The sequence below is a fragment of the Silurus aristotelis genome (genome assembly GCF_946808225.1).
Source record: "Silurus aristotelis genome assembly, chromosome: 6".
NCBI classification, from domain to species: domain Eukaryota; kingdom Metazoa; phylum Chordata; class Actinopteri; order Siluriformes; family Siluridae; genus Silurus; species Silurus aristotelis.
The window spans coordinates 28,072,721-28,089,382 of NC_139579.1; the positions used below are offsets into that span (position 1 = coordinate 28,072,721).

The following is a 16,662-nucleotide window of genomic DNA, read 5'->3' on the forward strand; positions in this document are numbered from 1 at the left end:
ATGACACTGTTCAACACAAAAGTATTGGGACACCAAATTTTTTTAGCCATATATTGTTTTTCTCTAAGAAAAAAACTATTATTTGAGGCACGTAATTAGATAGGTTGTCTATAGATGCAGTAGAATTACATTTTTCCTTTATATAAACTAGGAGACCCCAAAACCTTTCCAGCATGACAATGCATCCTGTGCACAAAGTGACCTTGACGATATGGTTCATGTTGGTTAGAGTGAAAGATCTTACATGGCCTGCTATTGAGCTTTGACCTCAAACCTATTGAACACTTATGGGATGATTTGGAACACTGACTGCACCCCAGACCTCCTCACCTCACCTACATCAGTACCTGACTTTACTAATGACCTTGTGGCTGAATGACACACAAATATGTGGAAACATCTTCCCAGAAGAGTGGAGGTTATTATAACAGAACATGGAGACTAAATATAATATGGGATGTTCAAATAGCACATAGTATGAATCTGTCCACAAACTAGATAGATAGATAGATAGATAGATAGATAGATAGATAGATAGATAGATAGATAGATAGATAGATAGATAGATAGATAGATAGATAGATAGATATTTCCTCATACATTTTTGTTCTATTATTCTTACATTTTTTATCACTGCTTTAAGACAATATCCACTGGGAAAAGCGCTATAGAAATGAACTTTGATTGAATCAAATGTAATTTAATAGATTTAATTTAATCTTCCCACAAGCCATCAGTCTTCTCGATGTGAGCATGCCCATCTAAAGTCCCATAAGTCTTGATTCCTCATCTGCACAATGTCGAAATCAATTACATTTTACTTTTTTTGCACTACTAAATATATTTGCACTGTTTTTGTAAATACCATCATATCATATCATATATAACGTATTTTCTCATATCTTGTCTTACTTATCATTATATAATGTCAAACTTATTTTTTTCTCATATTCTTTTGGATTTTATACTTATAGACCTTTAACTTTTCTTTTCTTTTTAACTTTTGCACAATTTCTGTTTTCATTTCACCGCAAGCTGTATTCTGCATATAACTATGTTTTTGACAAATAAAAATCTTGAATCTAGTTAACCTTAACCTATAGATATAAATCATTATTCTTTCATTCTCTCATGACATGGAATGTTTATACAAGTCAGTTTTCCCAAAATCTGCAGTGAAGTCAGCATCGCAATCTACCGCACCTTAGAATATAATACGAATTTTCCACTTCTAATAAGTTGCTATGGACATAAGCAGGTGAGACCGAATGGCAGCTGTCTGGTTAATGATTGTGTCCTGTAAGAAAAATATCATTAGGCACAGCAGCACGAGGAGCAGACAACACTGTCGCTAGTGAAGCGAGCAAAATGTTGACACCCAACGCTAGGCGAGTGACAGTAATAGCTCTAATAGCTCCTATCCAATAAGCTGTTCGTAATGCTCTGCCATTATCAGTGAGTAACACCGAGGAAGTCTGATACAGTAAAGACAAAAATCCTTCTTTGCTTTCAGCTGGTCTGAAGCGCTTCTCGAAAAAGTGACACGAAACTTGTTGCGCCCTGAAATCGTTTACGTGCTGTGAAAAAAATGATGACTTTATTGCAAAGCATGTGACTTGTTCAAATCAAACAAGATGTACTGCAGGTGTTGCAGCCAGTTTGATTATTGTCATTGTACCACCCTTATTTTAGATTTTTTCATAACGTCTTATGCTTTACCTATGCGCTTATAGTATACTGTAGGAATGTGAACATTATCAGAGGTTGCAGTGTGCTTTTTGGCAAGATCTTTAAAAGTGCAGGTGTAGACAGAAAACATTTCAATAACAAAAAATCTGATCTTTCTATATATGGATGTAGCCTTAGCTGTGTTGAAGCCAAAATTCCTCGCTTGATAAACTGAGGAAAGCTATGAAAAACAACCCCTTCGACGTGAAATTCCATCTTGTGAACTCCAAGTGGTCTTCTTAATTACTAATACGTTCTCGGTTGATGGAGTGATGTAATCAGCATGGCTGCATAGTGAACAGTGTAAAGTTTTGCTTTTTTACATTTATAGCAATGGCATTTGGCAGATGCCCTTATCCAGTGCAACTTACATTTATCTCGTTCATTCAACTAAGCAGTTATAAACCTCGCTCAGGGGCCCAGGAGTGGCAGCTTGGCGTGGCTGGAATGTGAACTCACGACCTTTGGGTGTAAAGTCCAATGCCTTACCCACTAAGCTACCATCTCCTCCCTATTATTGTAGTTTATATCAGTATTGTATATATATATATATATATATATATATATATATATATATATATATATATATATATATATATATATATGAGAGAGAGAGAGACAGAGAGAGAGAGAGAGAGAGAGAGAGAGAGAGAGAGAGAGATAGATAGATAGATAGATAGATAGATAGATAGATAGATAGATAGATAGATAGATAGATAGATAGATAGATAGATAGATAGATAGATAGATAGATAGATAGATAGAATTACAGACCACACTGTTATCTGAATGAACCAAAAGGCACTCAGGCATGTATCTAAAGCTTTCTATAACCTTTATGTGCTTAGACACAGGCCCATGTGTGTTTTATTCCACTTCACACATTAACCGCGATGGTGTGGAAAATGATGTTGAAATGATGTCATTACAGTCCATTTGCAAATTAGAGATTTAGGTCACTCATTTAGGTATTTATATGCTGTAGCTACAATATATTCACATTTGTGGACAGTGGAAATTGTGGAAATATTGTTTCCTTCACTGCATTTTAAGGTCTAATAATTAACTCTGAATACCGCTACATTTCAGAACAACACGCCATTCCTCACTGAAAACACGAAGAGCGTTAAATAAGAAGCTTTGGCGAAAGGACAAGCGTAACCCCAAGGTTCTGATAAGAGTGTGTGGAGTAATGGTTCTCTTACTGTGTGTGTGTGTAACTATAGTAAAATTTTCTCTTGAAAAAGATCTAATGTGCAGGAGAATGGAGCACTGCAATAATGGAACTGCATTATTCACAAAGAGTTCTCATAAGATCACTTCTTTTCCTTTTCATGCTTCTACTTCTCCATTTAAGTACAGATATACTGTACGGTCACTTACTGTACATTGTTTTGACTTTACAGCATATATTTTTTTTAATAATAAAAGGGAAATATGTTCAGCAAAAAGTATACAAAAAAGTAAAATAGAACGAAATCACAAAAAATATGTTTAAATATATGAAATAATGTAATATATTATAATTTAAAAGCTTACAAAATTTCGTCCTATAGACGTGACGTACCCATAGTTTCATATTTTACTCAAGTAACTAATTTAAAATTTACTTAGGGTAAAATTTCCTGAGTAACTTTTTTTAACTGCGGGGGTGGGGGATTCTAGTGTAGTTTAAAAAGGACAAGGTTATATAAATTTTAAACCAGATTTATTTCACTTTAGTTTAACTTTAAATAAGAATTGAAGTGAAACAACAGAACAAATGTGAGTTATGCACTTCTGCGGCAGCAAAAAAAGAAATAAAAATATTCTGTCATAATGTCATTAATGATGAGAGAAATTGCAAATGCAGATTACAAATTCAAACAGTAAGCGCATACATTGAACAACTTCGACAGCATTTCACTTTTTGCTGTAGCTACATCTTTGGCGTCTGTCTTTTCCGTCTTCGTCTTTCTCTCTTGTGAGTTTAGCGTGTTTGTTCCCCCCTTATCAATCAGTCAGTGCAGTAGTTTCCAGGACATGATTTTATTTTCCCCTTGCATTTTCATTTCTTTATTTTGTACTCGGTAACGGATATAATTGAAAATGTAGTCATGTACAATACACAACATACTTAAGTGAAAGTAAAATTACAGATTTTGGAAATTACTTAAAACGTTTTTTTTTTGTGACTTTTGTACTTGTTCCAATGACAAAGAATGTTCCTACTGCTAGTGCCACTACTGGCAGCGACGATAAAATGGCATTAAAAAGGTGAATTCTGGGTACTGAGTTAAATTTTAATAGCTTAATTGAGCAATTAACTAATGTATCTCCATATTTAACACACATGGGGTTAAGAGCACATGTGTCCTGGGAGAAGAAACTATATTTTAGATAAAAGTCACACAGTCACACATCTCTAGGTTACATATGTAACCCTGGTTTTCAGAGAGAACGAGACGCTGCGTCAACAGCACTTTGGGAACGCCTCGTAATGATCATGCTCTCAACCATGTGTGTAATGTCCAACAGAACCGAGTGAGGTCACCGGCAGGGTGATGTAGCGACCGGGAATCTATTAAAGCACGTGTGGTGCAGACAGCGCTAACAATGGAAGAGTGAAGGAAGCCCTTGCAAGCATGCAGGGAGCGTGGCACAGCATCTCGTTTCTATTTGTGAACGGTAGTACAACACCACTAGACCGACAAATCCACAGTGTGGGCCATAGCCTCCACAACTCTGAAAAGTGCTACCAGGTCCGCAAACCATGGCTGGCCCGGCCAGCAAAAGCTACAAGGAGGAGACGGACTCTATCAGCAAACTCTCTCCAGAACTCCCGGGAGCAGCGCAACGGTGGGAAAAGCATGGCCTCGCCTGCACCATGGGGTCCAGTCTGAGAGGAGACCTTCTCTATATTTGCTCCACACTTCTGGGTGGAGCCTCCATTCCCCATGCCTGGTTTAGGTGCCCTGGGATGCATACTGCCCTCATTGAGAACAGCTTTCCTAGGGCTCACAGGTTGATGTACTGTAAGAGACCACGGATGTGTTGCCCGTACGGATCAGCACATGATGGCCCCTCTGAGACTGAGAGGAAATGCTTCAATGCTAAAAGCAAGGCCAGCATCTCCAGGCAGTTGGTGTGTTACATGGGCCCTTTCCAAAGACCTTGGGCAAAGCGGCCACTTATGGACGCCCTCGAAAGCAAACCGTAGGAACTTCCTGTGTACCTGTGTAGATGAAGGATGAGTAAATGGAAGTATGCATCCCTCGGATCTATCACAACGAACCAGTCCTCGGACCTGATTTGAGACACGACTTGTTACAGCATGAGCATCTTGAACCTAAGCTTAATGAGTGAGCAGTTCAGCTGATGCAGATCTAAAGTGGGATGCAACCCCCCATCCTTCTTGGGAACAATGAAGTACCACAATGAGACCATGCTCCACTCCCAAGCAAGTGACACACAAAAATGACTTGCTATGCATTCTTTTTTAAATTTACCATGCCAATACCTTATTTTTTCTTGTAGGACAGACACACACAGAGCGCTTCCTGAACAAACAAATCCAGCACCATCTCAATTGCATGTGTTCTTATAGCTTCCTGTTCGTGACGTCACCCCGGCGTTGACGTTGCACCGTTCCGTTGGACAGAATACACGCGTGATTCAAGTCAAGTCAAGTTTATTTCTATAGCACTTTTCACAACAGACATTGTCTCAAAGCAGCTTTGCAGAATTTTAAAAGTTAAGGTGAATGGTGTGCATTTATCCCTGATGAGCAGCCATGGCGATTGTGGCAAGGAAAAACTCCCTTAGATATTATGAGGAAGAAACCTCGAGAGGAACCAGACTCAAAAGGGGAACCCATCAAGATTCAGAGTGTGGTCTCTCAGAAGCATTCCCCAAGCATTGTTGACGCAACTCAAGTTCCTGAATAGGAACCAAATCTCAATTTTATTAATGTAATTGTCTAAAAATTTATTTCATCTGGTGCAATCTGCATCCGTGCGTCTGCATAGCAGTGCTTTATTCCTGTAATGAGCTGCAGTTAACCTGTAAAGAGATGTTAAAGCACAATTTTTTTATATATATATATATTTTTTTTTATTCAATGTTTAGTACTGGAGGTCATTAGAGCAGACTCTACAAGTAAGCTCCTCCATCACAAATGGCTAAAGTGAAGGGTGCGAGTGTGTGAGAGTGTATGAGTGTGTGAGAATGTATGAGTGTGTGTGAGAAAAGAGTCCTGAGGCATTTGAAATTCTTTCAACTGTAATTATGAGTTGTCTTGAGATACCCAGACCATTTATTCTAAAAATAAATATCCAGGCAGTTTTGTCATGAATATGATACATTAGTGTAAGTAACTGTCCAAAGCAGGTACGGGGTTTATATTTCATAATGCAATTTTATTTCAATTCATATAAGTTGATATAAAATGGAACACTAAGTAGTGTGAATACTAATGTAATGCATAGAAAGTATTACAGTATATTGTATTACAGAATAATCATGAAAAAGAGTAAAAGAAAAATTGGGGGATATTATCTTTAAAAAAAAGGATTTTTTTTTTATAGATTTGTATATATTTGTTATATTTTATTTAGAATTCTACTCACAAATTAGGTACAATGCAAGTTTGCTTATTAACCTTTAACCCTGTCCACAATTTTCTATTTTCGATTCAGAATATTTTTATTAAATTAGTATTATATTATTATATTATTTTTCCTCTCTATAGATTTATCAGTCACAGGACACCCATGAATTATGTGCAGCCCAAATGCTTCATAGCAGGATTTTGAGGGATGATTAAAAATAGGCTATGGGCAATGCTGCCATTTTGTGTTGTATAGTTTATCATATTCTGAACATAATTACAGTTGTTGGCTTCTTGAACTTCTCAGAATATTACCCAAGATATCAGTGAGATTCATGCATTACAGGATTTTTTTTTTTTTTAAGCCTATACAAGATTGACGCTACATTAGAGGACATTGAATATATATATATATATATATATATATATATATATATATATATATATATATATATATATATATATATATATATATATATATTCCATATATATTCCATATATATTGACATAAAATATATTGAGTATCATAAAATGTCTTCAATAAGATATTATTGAAGACATTTTATGATACTCAATTTATTTTATAAATTAGATTAGGTTAGATACATCTTTATTTTCATTGCACAAGTTACGGTACAAGGCAAGGATATACAGTTAGGGTCCGGGTGGCAACACTCTGCCTTTGGGCTTCGCGATGCACCTTTCTGTGGCAACTAGAGCTGACATGGGCCGTTGGTTGGACGCAGCGTCTCGTTCCCTCAGGGAACTAGGGTTACATACGTAACCTAGTGATGTTAGCATCTAACCAGAAGTGCATTGGTAAGAGTGTAAACTATTTACATATGTACAGGTTGGTAAGGCTAAAAAAAGATGATATATGATAGACATAAATAATTAATGACTGAATGGATAACATAAATAAAAATAAACAGTACACAGAAAGGCAATTATATACAATAAGTAAAATTTGTAAAAAAAAAAAAAAAAAGAATGGTATTATATAGAGTAAGTCTATATATATATATATATATATATATATATATATATATATATATATATATATATATATATATATATATATATCAGTGGCGGGCGGTCAGGGCCAGCAAAGTCTTCTCTGCTGGCCTAAACACTATCAGAAACACTGACCTACATTTACAACCTAAATTCTAATATTTGTTTCATAACATTTTATTATTTTATTCCCAACAGTGTTTTTTCCTAATTTTGTGGTGTTTCTCTTGGCTGCACTGCTTCCAGTACGTGTATGTGGATGTTAGATTTTTTGTCTAATCAGATTTCAGCCTCTATGTGCTGCCATGTCAATCTAATCTGCCCAGGGCCTTTAAAGTCAATAGTGCTCACCCTTTTATCTTAGTCTCTATAAGAAATCTGTCTTTTTCTTTAACCAATCAAATTTCAAATTCGCCTCACAGTGCAGCTAGATGGCCCAGAATAGCATCAGCATTTTTCCGTCCCCTGATTGGTTTGTCAGAGGGACTATTATATCAGACTATTACAGCCAAGTTCTACTGGCAAAACACATCTCTATTGCTTTGCACGCATTAATACATCTGAGTTCGACTTTTTTATGCCCACGGAGGAAGAGAAATGTATTTAGTCTTACTTAAAAATACATTTACCAGTGATTATAGCCTCTAAGGAGCGCTGCAAATTATGAGTCTGCATCTCTGGTGAGTGGGTTGTATTTAATTTAAATGTATATGTTTTTGTCATGTTATTAGACAAATATTGATTCTGAACTGCTTTAGATGATGGTAGGTGGCACAGTTGCAGTTGTAGTGTAGAGGTTTGGAGCTTGCTTTAGTAAAATGGTATTCACCCTCCGTATTCACCTTCCATGTGTAAAATTCCCGTCTCTCTGGAATGCTATGTGTTGTTATATTGCGTTTTTGTATAGTAATGATGGTTTCTATAATTGCAATTTGTGATGGTAGTGTAATGAGGTGGATCCCCACTGAAGGCTTAGGTACCAAATGCACAGCCCATCACTGATTATATATATATATATATATATATATATATATATATATATATATATATATATATATATATATATATATATATATATATTGTCAGGGATACACCTGCCACGCCCCCCTCGGTAGCTGTCATGCTGCCTTCGCTCTGGCGCGCCCAACTTTGATTTCCGACACCTGTGACTTGTTAATGATACGACTTTATAAACTCATGTTCTCGAATCACAGGCTGTTGGTTCTTAAAGGTCATGCTGGTGATCTCGTGGATCCTCGACTGCTAGCATTCCCCGCTAGTTCCGTCTCCTGACTCTAGAGTCTAGAAGGTTTACTCTTTTCCTTTGGATTATACTTTCCTTGTGGATTACTTGTCCTGAGCGGATTATGCTTTCCTGATGGATTACAGGCATCGCGATCCGTAAACTCCTGTATTGCTGTTTAAATGCTTATCTGAAATAAAACATGATTGAGCTACTTCCGCTTCCGCTTCGTGATCACCACACACACACACACACACACATACTACAAACAACCTGGTGGTCTAGTGGTTAGGATGCGGCGCTCTCACCGCTGCGATCCCTGGTCAGGGAACCATGATCATTCAGCATATTCAGGTCATCAACTGACCCTTTTAAACTTTTTATATTTTGCCCAGGCAGTGTATATGCTTCTGTTTTTATTTTGTGTTTTTTTTACATTATTTTCTAGTTAATAAGCATTTAGTTCTTCCTTTTTTTTTTAGCTTTCTTTTTTCTTCCAACAAATAAACTATATGGACAAAAGTTTGTAAAAACCCGACTATTAGATTCTCTTAATCCATACTTTCAAACATCCATAAATCCATACATCTAGTTTGTGGACTGATTCATATGTGCTATTTAAACATCTTATTCCACATATACTCCCCATTTGCTGTTATAAAAACCTTCACTCTTCTGGAAAGATGATCTACTAGATTTTGTACTTTGCTTGTGGAGATTTGTTCTCATTCAGCCACAAGGGTGTTTGTAAATTCAGAAACTGATATAAGTGAGGTGAGGGGGGCTAGGGTGCAGTCAGTGTTCCAATTCTTTCCTAAGGTGTTCAATGGGGTTGAGGGCAGAGCTCTTCAACAGGCCACTCAAGAGCAAGGGATTTGGGCCTCCTAGTTAAAGTGAAGACAACATTTTCTACTGCTACATTGAAAGACATCTTAAGCATTTGTGAGCCTCCAACTTTGCGGTAAGACTTTTGGGGAAGAACCACAAATGACTGGAAAAGGTAGGTGTCTCAATTCTTTTGTTCATATACTGTTGTTTTTTTAGTTCTATAAAAAAAAAGCAATCAAGGAAGATTGGAGTGTGTATTCTGTAACCTGTACTCAAGAGTAAAACTATGTTGAATCACAATGGCTTCTTGTATGATAACATTGTGGCCCTGAAGGCAATTAAAAGGAGCTGAAGTTTCCTAATTTAAGACAAAATTTAGGACATATATTAAGAGTTACATTCCATGTACTAGAACTTTCTAGTAACTCTCACCAACTCTCAGCCCTGTGGCCTCTGGGTTTACTGATGCACTCTATAAAAGTATGCAAAAGTCAGTACACCCCCTCTGCTTCGGTTCTCTCATGGATTTCCACTCATGTCATTGATTGTGTATCCTATACTGTATGTCACCATCAATGGATGTGTATCCCTGTGTACATATTTTGTATATTTACAGTATGCCCCTGCATGTCTTTTCTATAGCTGCGAAGTATACGCTCAGTTTTGGCGTCATAAGCCTGACTGTATTTGCACCTTAATTTTTACTGTGTTTGCTGCTCTGGTTTCAATCCTATTTAGTTTCCTGGTTTCCATGTATGTACTCTCTGATATATCTTGAACATTCTTCACAATATTGGATTTGTCTGCCTTCCCCTATAAAAAAAGGGAATGTATTTAACTGCACTTGCATTAATCTCAACCTTCTAATCCCTTCATTACATGGCAAAGGGGGGCAGTTTTGAGAGTAACTGTAATTCAATAAAATGTAATTACCCCCAAAAAAAGCAAAGCAAAGTGATTACTCTTGATTTTATATTTAGTAATTAAATTCCAGTTGCTTACAGTGAGCAATTAAGAAATAAAAACACTAGCACACTAATTTATTGTTAACCTATTTTATATCCTATGCTTACATATTTTTACATATAGGTAAATTGTTAGGTTGCAGATGCTCACAGTAAAGTAAACTAAATATAAGTGATATGAAATCAAATTTACATATGAAGTTATGAATTAAGAATAGACGCTGAACAATCAATGGATTTCCAATCTTATTGAAATACACTGTGTGAAATGTGTAGCAGCAGTGATACAGATGGGAGCAAAAGTCAGACTACAATACAAGAGTGTTATTGGTTATATTGCTCATGCACCTCCATAGTCTACACCTGCGTTTTCAATGTCGGGTTGCGAATAATTGCGTCCAGCTGACTTTGTTCTCTGTGTTTACCAAGCCATTGTTTCATATTTAATTTCCTCGTTTTGATCTCTGTTTGGTTTTCTCATTCTTGTTCTTGTTTTACCTGACTTGTTTGCTGATCACCTGACCGGTCCCAAGCCCGGATAAATGGGGAGGGTTGCGTTAGGAAGGGCATTCAGCGTAAAAACATGTGCCAAATCAAACAGCAAATGGGGACTAAATGTGGAATAGGATGTTCAAAAAGCACATATGAGTCTTATGGTCTGGTGTCCACAAGCAATCCTAATCTGCACTACATCTGCCTATGTACTGTATGTATGTATGTATGTATGTATGCCTGGTGTATATGCCTGGTATTACATGACAAGGAAGAGTCCCTGTGCTCAAGCTTCAACTTAGAGAAGTAGAGTAACACAGTCACTTTTCAGACAGAGACTTAGTCACTTAATACATAGATATGTTAGGTAATTAGGAATTGGTAATTAATTAAATGTTTTACTTTTTGTGAATTAATGCTGGACACAGCATCAAGCTCAGACCCAAAGGCTCAAGCAACATTGGCTTCACTTTAAAGATAACACTCATCCTCATCATCTGGCAGATTAGCTTGTCATAATAATGACTGATTATTAAACGGTGTCCTATGTAATCATAATTACAAGGATGAAATGGGCAAAATGGGCAATCATAAATAGAAAGGTGGAAACACGGATAGGCATTTTGGGAGGGCCTTGTAGGTCTCATCTGAACTTGTTTAGATGTGGTAGAAGAACTTTTAAATATGTTACATCAGATTATGAGATGTTATCAGATGTTACAGTCAGATTTAACTTTAACCTACATTAAATGGCTGTCAGCTTCTCTTTATCATTAGAAGAATACATATCACACAGGAATACATATAAAAAAAAATTAAATGAAGATCGCATGAAATGCAACAAAAAAATTATATAAAATGTGCAATTATGAGTGGACCAAGGCAGAAACAAAGTTGGGCATTTCGGGGGAGCCTCAATTGCTCTTCTGGGCTGATTTAGACATGGGTTGGGAACTATTTAAACATTCTGCAACAATGGAGATGCTCATTGCTTGTGATCATGAATGTAACTGTTGCTCCTGCTGCTTTCAGGTCATCCTGCAACTTATTTCAAATGAATACCAGCATTTATCTTACTATGTTTAGCATTAGTTTAAGTGTGTGGTGTGAAATTTTGGGTAGATTATCTATTCAGGGACGGGTAAATCTGTGTACATATTTTTTGAGCTGATTGCACGCACAGAGACATTAAAAACTTTTGCATTTTGCTCTGTATCTTTTTTCACTCGAGTGCTGCCTAAACACTTTGGGAACTTTGGGATGGATCTTCACCTTCATTATGATTAATACTCATTATATGGTGATATCAATTATAATGACTCTGGGCATAATTGGTTTATTTTTATGAAAACGGAATATATGAAATAAAGGAAAACAAAAAGTGTCTGAGTAGTTCATTCCTCTGACTGTATATAAATACAGCCTACGAATATTTTCAAATCATTAAAACAATCCTCAGAAAAGCAGTGGCACTTTAATCTGCATTAAATAAAATTATATATAAAAATGGATATTAATCAAATATATGAAATTCTTTAAAATCTGTGAAGAATAATGAGTCGGATAAAACTGTAATTATTTTAAATGATATTTTATATCTAGAGCAAATCCATGAGCAGGAAAAATGATGAATGATGATCATCTAACCTTGACGAAATGATTCAAATCAGAAAAGGAAGGGAAATAAAAGGTGGTGGTGTGAAAATTCGGAGACTGTCAGGTATATTTCAGAAACACGCAATGATTTTGATTAAGCAGTTATAACCCTGGGACAATGTGGAAGTTTTTTTTTTTATTAAAATTGTAAAGGGAATGTAATAACAGCTAACGGTCTATAACAGCTTGATCGCCTTTCAGACATCTGTCTAATAATGGCTTTCAATTTTTCACTTTATTTTTTTTTTCCAGTGCAGCTTCCTGAAGATCGTTGATGATTGATGATTCTGGCTTTAATTAGTATAGCCTGTTTTAGTGATAACATCAATTCTTTACAGGCTATGCTAATCTATGCCAGAATCAGCAATGCATTTGGGCGTGTACTTTCTGTCTAACTCTCTAACTGTTTTTCTTTTTTTTTTTTTTTGAAAGGTCTTTACAGCACCAGCATGTTCAGTGTGTTTATTTGGTAGTGTTTGTATTTCATTTAATGATTTAATAACCAGGATGATAATAGTGATTAGCTGTTTCAATAAAGCATTGCAGGCCAAATAAATGTCATTTTTTTGCACCCTGATTATATCGTAATCTAATCCTAGCCAGTTTTTAATCGCTAGCTTATATTTGCTTGCAAATGAATGGACACAATGGCTGCCTGCACATGCATGTTTATTACCTGAATGGAATTACCTGAAATGCATTTCATTCTTGTCACTATCTTCCTGATGATTTTAACAAGATACTTACTTATATTTTATTACTGAATAGGTGAATTAAAAAATAAACAATGGTGTACACTAGTTGGGGAATTGTACTTTACTACTTTACACATAAATATTGCTTTGAAGTATTTGTACTTTATTTAATGACAGTGCGCTGCCATACATCAGTTAAATGGCGAAGACTCGTTACCTTAATATAAAGCAAATGACATGTCTCAATTCACTCATGAACTAACTGATGGGTTTTAAATTAGTATATCATATACATGGGATCAGTTTCTGACACTGGGTGACTGACGACATGATTGTTTAACCTTTAATGAGCCTGATCACTGTAAACCCACACAACACTCATCAAATATTTAAGTCATATAATATTGTATACATTTGTTAGTTTAATCGTGCATGTTTCTGTCATGGTAGCTGGATTATAGACTATCTATATATAGATAGATAGATAGTGGTCCCCCGAAACTCCACCGCAGCCCCTATGTTACCTTAGTGAATTCATATAGAATTAACTCTCAACGGAAAATGTGAAGTAATGGACATAAATGCTTTAATTATCACTTTTTTATGAAGTTTTATAAAATTTGTAAGTGAAACCACAGCTTAAAACATTATTCCTCATGTTCCTGAACATTCGATCACACCGCGGATTCCTGCTAATTTTAAAATAATCCGCAAGTTGTTGTAGTTAGTTTTTAAATAAAAACTTTCCGAGCCGCGGATTATCAGGGGTTTATATATATATATATATATATATATATATATATATATATATATATATATATATATATATATATATATATATATATATATATATATATGACTCAAACAAAACGTATATAAAACTGCAAATAAAGTGAACAATTGTTAAACTATGTAATCGGATAAGAAATAAGAAATACTTTATATATATATATATATATATATATATATATATATATATATATATATATATATATATATGGAAATGTGAGGAACATAACATCATTAATTTCAAAACGTGGTTATAAATATGCCCCCCACCCCCAACACACACACACACACACACACACACACACACACACACACACACACACACACACACACACACACCAGAACATATTGAGGCTAGCTATAATGAAAGGGATAATCTTTTTTGCTTTAGTGCTTTTGAAGGACACAATTATAACCCATAAAATCAGTAGCTGACAGATACAAGAGAGAGCCGAAAGATCAACAGCAGTTAACTTGTAATATTCCCAAAGAGCCAGATTACCTCAAAGGTCAAAGTAACTGTAAGGCAAATTTAGTCTGATTTGTCAATAAGGAATAAATGTTTTTTTGGCTTAATATGTTCCTTATATAATTATGGAAGTATACCAAATGTTACTTTAGCTACAAAACCTCAGCATGCAGAAATCTTCGGTATTTGCTTTGCATTGGTTTATTACAGGATGCACACTGGTAACAATGTTATACAATATGCACAGTGTATTATATTCTTTTATATGTGATGTCCCAGAAAATCAATCAGAAGGACCGTTCTTTTGTGTATGTACCTTTGCAATTTATATATATATGATGAAATGATGGATGTTAGAATTCACATAAATATAAACATATGAAGAGGTTGATTGTACAAATAACACATTATAATTGCTTGCTTATTGTAAATAATTATACATTTAAGATGATACATGCATGCATTTTATATATATATATATATATATATATATATATATATATATATATATATATATATATATATATATATATATATATATATATATATATATATATATATATATAACCTACGTGTGTGTGTGTGTATATATATCCGAACCTGCCCCAGCATAATGTGCAACAAAGCCAACTCTATGAAGATCTTGCTATAGAGCTCTAATTTCAATCCTTTTGAACACCTTTGGGATGAATTGGAACACTGACTGCACCCCAGGCCTTCCACCTACATCAGTATCTGAATTTACTAACACCTTTGTGCACAAATCTCCAGAAGCACACTCCAAAATCCAGTGAAATATCTTTCCAGAAGAGTGGAGGTTATAATAATGGCAAATGAGCACTACGTGTGGAATTGAATGTTCAAAAACCACACATTATTTAGTGGTTATTTATGGTATTTATATAAATTGTATGTTCCATATTGTAGTAGCTTTTTAAATGCCAGGAAGCTATATCATGTGTCTTTTCCAAGCCTTTTTCCTACTCATACTTGCTGCAATAGCACAACATAAAGTTTGTGTTATCATTGGCCTTTGGAGCTCTTCTTGCTCTTTATAAGTTGCCTGTCTCTCTGAATCGTGGTCGCTGGTTCTTGTGTGATGATCTTGTCTGTATGTGATGTGACCTCTTTCTGTGGATTTTCTTTGTAATTCTTGGATAACAAGTATAAATTTAAAGAGCTGCCTCTGGCTCTCACGCAACCCTCTCATAAAGAATGATATTGAGTTGAGCGATCTGAGGAATGCTAATTGTTCCATCGTTTCTCATTCTGGTTTAAATTTAGTATCTGTCTAGGGTGAGTGACTTCAGCCTGGTATTTGAGCGAGCGTGTGAGTGACAGGGATAAAGGCCGTGGCTGTCTGTAGGCGCTTGACACACGTGGCTGGCACCAAGCTTTGTGAATGCCAATGCAGCTGGAATGCCCTCGGGTTTCGGTTCTCATCGCCACCGTATGGTGAAAATGAGCAAAATGGCAGTTTTGATTTTTAATTATTTTATCATTTTTTTTGGAATCATGCTCATGTCACTCAGTGAAAAATGCAACATGTTCTCTAGGGGGAAAAAAAACAACAACATTTCTTTTGTAGTTACTCTTTGCTCTGGATATTCTGTCTTAAAACAGAACATGGTTTTGGATTGATGTTTATTAAATAATAAAAACAAATCTTCAGGCGGGATTAGTTTTCTCCACTGTGATATTCTTATTTAGAACTGCTGTAATTAACATTTCCAATGTTTATTATTTCTTGTCAAACATTGCCTTTTCTTCAAAACACACGCCCTCCAGCTAATCTCCAAACATGTGTAAGCACACAGAGGAACATTGTCATGACTTTGTACAGCTAGCAAACCAGCTGGTGAATTTTTATTCTACCTCAAAATTAGTTTCATGAAAAAAGGCCATTACTTTCACTCCTCTCTGTAATTAGCGACTGTGTTTGCAATACACTTACGATATTTTAGTTTGAGCTCAAAAGGACAATACTAAAGAATTTCCAGCATTCAGTAAATTCCGGTATATTTCTGTTTGACCAATTCTTGATACATGATTGTGACAGGTTTTAAAATAATTGATTGCAGTAAATTTTTACTTTTGGTGAAAATTGCTTTTATTGATTAACGGGATAAACCAACTTGAAGACAAGAAAGCTGTCCTTGGGAGAAAAGCAAGCCAGAGTAAAGCTGAGAAAAGTG

The 16,662-nt window shown here is 35.4% G+C and overlaps 1 protein-coding gene and 1 long non-coding RNA gene across 5 annotated transcripts in view; one reads left to right on the forward strand and one right to left on the reverse strand.

The window, feature by feature from the left end:
- The window catches only part of LOC310727961, a 222,422-nt gene extending 213,545 nt beyond the window's left edge, over positions 1 to 8,877 (reverse strand). Inside the window, exon 1 of the long non-coding RNA XR_014534135.1 lies at positions 8,847 to 8,877. This is a non-coding gene — a long non-coding RNA (uncharacterized lncRNA). The remainder of the gene's footprint in view (positions 1 to 8,846) is intronic.
- The window catches only part of chrm3a (cholinergic receptor, muscarinic 3a), a 184,547-nt gene that overhangs the window by 68,490 nt on the left and 99,395 nt on the right, over positions 1 to 16,662 (forward strand). The gene's annotated exons all lie outside the window — the stretch shown is intronic.